This window comes from Seriola lalandi, unplaced genomic scaffold (genome assembly GCF_002814215.2).
Source record: "Seriola lalandi dorsalis isolate HSWRI2012SDOR001 ecotype SW California unplaced genomic scaffold, Sedor1 jcf7180002055008, whole genome shotgun sequence".
Lineage (NCBI taxonomy): Eukaryota > Metazoa > Chordata > Actinopteri > Carangiformes > Carangidae > Seriola > Seriola lalandi.
Window position 1 is genome coordinate 455,935 of NW_019525551.1, and position 5,501 is coordinate 461,435.

A 5,501-nucleotide genomic window follows, 5' to 3' on the forward strand; every position below is an offset into this window, starting at 1 on the left:
AAGAGACAGTAGTGGAATAAGTAGGTCGGTTAAAGGATCAAGGAAGCGAGTGTGAAGCGGTAATCCAGGACAGTTTATCGCAGGAGTGTTTATTTTTTGTTATTACTCCGTGAGGAGGGTGAGCTCGTATTCCTAAGCTACTGTAAGAAATTTCAGATTGAAGGTATCCGGTAGTGATCCAAGAGACTGAAGATATGGGGTTAGAGTCCCCATTGGTGTGATTTTTGTGGGAAAAATTTTGGGGTGGTAGTTATGACAGTGTCTCAACTGTGCTGCATTGAGTGTCTGAATTGTAAAACGTGTGGAGGAAACTTAACAGTGCTAACGTAATCCACACGCCTCACTGCAAAAGGGAGGACAGTTCATTGGGTCAGTTGCTCGGGTGTATGCCATACAAACTGACTGGCCCTATTGCAGCACAAAGTTGATTGGGTCAGTTGCTCGGGTGTTATGCCATACAAACTGACTGGCTGTTGAGGGGAGAAATACAGAATCATCGAAATTCATCTGGATCTGCTGAAGAGGGTGAGCAATGCACAATTGAAAAGGTAAGTGCAGATAACCATCGACTGAAGGCAGATTCACATCGCACACACAAACATGGAAGGGGAATTTGACAGAGAGTGCGAGGAGGTTGGGGGGTGTGGTCCCCGGATAGGGATTTTGGCTCAAGAGCAAGGATTAGTGGAGAAATGGAAGAAAGTTAAGAAGCAGGTTGTCAGTGGTGAAGTTGGAGAAAAGAGACAGAAGTTGAGCCAAAAGTGTGATGAGTTGTGGAAAGAGCTACAGGCTGATGAGAAGAAATTAGACGAGGGCACTAAGTGTGGAATACTTTACATGTTTTCTAATCTTGAAACGGAGGCTAGAAAAGACCTTGAACAGCATGAGAATAAGGTACCCAGTGTGTTTCAGAAGACGGCATGGACAAAAGAGAAAAAACAGAAAGATAAACGGAGAGCACTAATACATCAGATCACCCTAGCATGTCTCGCTCTTTTTCCGGGGCCTGAACAGCTTGGCAAGTGGAAGCTAAGAAAAACAGCTTAACTGTGCCACCTGTCAGACTCTCTGCACCATTGTATCCCCAACTGCCAGCACCCCCACAAATGCCACAGGTAGAGGTACGAGGCATAGTTGATGTGAAGGAAATAAATGAGGGAGAAAGAGAGGAATTGTTAGAAGAACTAACTAAGACAGGATTAAATGAACTGCTACAACTTAAAGAACAAACAGTGGCGTCTGAACAGCAGTTGGAAGAAATGAGGGAAAGGTCTAGATTACACAACACTCAACATGAGAGACTGATGGCCTCACTGAGGGAGTCTAGAAAAGACAGGTCACATGGAGATCAGACCCACAGGTCACCCCTCTCCAGCACACCCCACTTGTCAGGAACACCGATGACCAGGAAAAGTGTTAAACTCACACCTAAAGCAGGAGAGGGAGGCAGTGCAGCTTTTAGCACCATGATGCAGAGGGAGGGGACATCAGCTGGGGCCTCAGCCAGGGTTTCATCGAGCACAGAGACAGAGGAGGAGATATGTAAGTTAGAGGAGCAGGTACAAGCTATACACGAGTCTTTCGATCAGGTTTTTCTAAACCAAGCACAGAGGTCATTTGTAGAGGATAGAGAGCTACAGGATGATGTTTCAGGGGGAGAAGTGGGGGAGCAGGTGAACAGCAGCACTGATGATGGAGGTGAACAATTTTTTCTTAAAGCCACGGGGGTGTTCACTAGAGGTAAAGGGAGGAGAGCGCAGACAGCCCCTACAAATTGTTATGATTTAAGGTCAAGGCGACCTTCACATAGCAGGTCAGGATCCCCAGTCATGCAGGCTCCATTATTGGACGGAGGCCAGGGACGGAGAGTGTATCAACCCTTTTACTTTACAGACATGAATTGTATGTTGGATAAAATGCCCCCACCTACCGAGGGAGGTGGGCCATGGATGAATAAATTTTGCCAACTAACCATGGGACATACACTGGCGATGGGAGACTGGAGGGCACTGTTAGGCAGACAGGTTGGTGAGTTTGAGGTTGCACAAGTTGAAAACATGAGTAAAACACTCAATCTTGGCCAGGAAGAACCTTTCCTTAGACATGCCACAGAGGTAGGAGATGCCATGAGGACAAAATATCCTGTGCCACAGGGGGCAGTACACTCCCTGGTGTTAAAACTTAAAGACGATGAAGATGTTCCCTCCTTCCTGATTAGAAGCAAGTCTCAGTGGTCTGACATGACAGGCACACACCCAGGATCTGATCCTTTGCAGCAGTCTATGTTTAGGAAGGCCATTATGGAAGGAATGCCCCATTCAGTTAAAACAGCTATGGAAAATAACCCTGACATCCCAGGATGTGATCGTGAGAAGTGGGAGAAGCACCTTGCTCACCACGTTAAAAATTTTAAGCTTAAGGCTGATGCTGAAAATACTGAAACCCAAGCTGCTCAGTCTCAATGGTTGAAACTACAACTAGATTCTGCACGCAAACAGCATAACATTGATAAGAAACAGAGGCAGATGGTGCAGCAGCAGCCCGCAGCCAATGACACGCCAGATTTATATTCGGTCCCTGAGTGGGCTCCTCAGCCAACACCTCATCAGCATCAAATGGTAGGCATGAGTGGGGGAGCTATGGGTGGACGTGGGCGCATGAGCAGGTACAGCGGTAGCTATCCTGGGTGGCCACGTGGTCGTGGATTCCATGGACAGTATCAGAGAGACTATGATTACAACAGATGCCATATCTGTCACCAGAGAGGACACTGGGCTAAAGAATGTCAACAGCAGCCACGACAGCAAATGAGAGGGCCTATGCAAAACCCACCACAAGGGCCAGAGCCTTTTATGGCACCAAATGGAGGAACTGCACCCGGGGGACAATTTCCTGTGGTGTATCATCCTCATCAACATTGACGGGGCCTGAGAACACCTGATCATGTAGGGTTGGCAGATCCCTACATGACTGCAACTGTGGATAATGAAGAAATGCCTTTTTTAGTGGACACTGGTGCTAGATACTCCACTATCACCTCTGAAATGCCTTCCACCGCTCTCTCCAAAGACTCAGTGCATGTTGTTGGTTTCTCGGGAAAGAATGAAGCTCTGCCCCTCACCAGACCGCTATCAGTCAGTGTAGCTGGTCAGAAGTTTTGTCATCAGTTTGTGAACTCTGAAGCTTGTCCAGTTAATCTAATGGGTAGGGACCTACTCATTAAGTGTGGAGCCTCGGTGCTATGCAGCCCGGATGGGCTGATTGTCACGTTCCCCAATGGTTTCACTACGAACTGTTCCATCCCCTCTCTGTCTGCCTCCTCACATATGATGCTCGCTGCTGACAACACTCCGCCTGCCACTCTATGGGCTGACATCTATTGGGGGCTTATTGCAGCTGAAGGCCCTCATGCAGGCGGTATAACATCATTATTCACTCAGTGGCGCCCTTGGTTACAGGCTCTGCATCCCTATGCTCCTCCCTGCGACCCCTATCATGTTACATTGTTTTATGACAGGGACAATACAGAAGTTTATCAGCAGGCTTTTTATGCGGAACTTGAAGGCAAAAGTTGGCAGATTAACTCGGATTCTATTTTGATAGGGCCAGAGGGTGTGGCTGCTGCTGTACAACTGTCTCCTGAGCAAATGGCATGGTATGAAATGGGCTCTGAAGCCGTTCCACATATCACTCTCATGGTCCATACTGAACATCAGGCTAAAGATTTAGGTCCAATGTGCAAAAGACTGTTAACCGTCACGGACTGGGTGCCCACCCAGATTCCTAGTCTGTCTTATTCTTGTAGTGAAAAATCATACAAAATAAAGCACGCCACCAGAGATGTTGCTCTGTTAGAACACAGACAGAGACAGCGTTTTCACGGCAGAGAGAAAACAGATCATGAGCAGGCGGAGGCTATGCTCTCTCAATTACCAGCATCACTTTGGTCACAAGGAGCTACAGACGTAGGTTTTTGTTCAACCATTGAGCCAGTCACGTTCACACACAGCGCTTTAGAGCCAATCTGGCAACCACAATATCCACATAAACCTGAGGCTGAGAGTGGCATACAGGACACTATTGATGGTTTGTTGTAGACAGGAGTGTTGGAGGCTTCCTCCTCTAACTGGAACACACCTATTCTTCCTGTAGAAAAGAGAGGGACAGGTAAATACCGCATGGCACATGACTTGAGGCGCATTAACACTATCACAACCACTCCCACAGTTCCAGTTCCTAATCCATATACAGCTATGTGTTCATTAACTCCTCAACATCAATGGTTTTCATGTATTGACCTAGCTAACGCCTTTTTCTGTTTGCCGCTTGCTGATGAACTACGAGACGTTTTTTCTTTCACTTATAGGAGAAGAAAGCTCAGATATACCAGATTGCCGCAAGGCTTCGTTTTGTCTCCTGGCATTTTCAATCATGTTCTCAGACAGTTGTTAGAGGGCTTACAGCTCCCCCAAGGTGTAATTCTCATTCAGTATGTTGATGATCTTTTGCTGGCTGCGCCCACCCCCACTTCCTGTTTGGAGGCAACACGTGACCTTCTCTTCCAGCTGCATAGGGTAGGATTCAAAGTCTCTAAGAGGAAACTACAATGTTGCAGACAGTCAGTAACATTTCTAGGGAGAATAGTTTCAGCCACAGGAACATCCATCTCAGGTTCACGTCGTTCCTCCATTTTGCAACACTCTAGGCCACGTACTGTGAAAGACATGTTATCATTTCTAGGTCTGGCAGGGTTTAGCAGACATTTTGTCCCTCAATTCTGTGAGCTCACCTCCCCTTTGCGTGCTCTCGTTAATCAGCAGGGTATGCGTAATCTCAAGGCCGCTCTGACCTGGTCTACGGAAGCAGAAGCGGCTTTCATTCGTTTGAAACAAACACTGGCACAGGCAGCTGATCTTGCAGTTCCAGAATACAAAGAACCCTTTTTCCTGGATGTTTCTGTAAAAGATAAAACTGCAGATGGTGTGCTTTTCCAGAAAAAAGGGGGAGGTAGACAGGTGTTGACATATGCTAGTGTAACACTGGATCCCACAGAAACTAGACATCCTCCATGCACAAGACATGCAGCAGGGGTAGCTAAGATCATACAGCACACATAGTGATGGGACATGCACTGACAGTATTAACAACACACAGTATTGTTGCATATGTAAACTCAGCATCATTCACCATGACATCACTGAGGCAGAATAGGCTAGAGAAGTTGTTAGGAGCAGCACACATCACTTACACCCATGAAGGAATCAATATGGCGGATAACATGGGAGAAGGGACACCACATTGTTGTGAGGAGAGAGTAGAAAGAGATGACAAGGTTAGGCCAGATTTAACATCCAAACCACTACAGGAAGCACAGGAAGAGCTATTCACTGATGGATGCTGTTTCAGACACCCAGAGAAGGGACTCCAAGCGGCCTATGCAGTTGTGAGTCAATCACCACACAACAACATGAGGACAGTAACAGCTCAGAAAATGGAAGGGA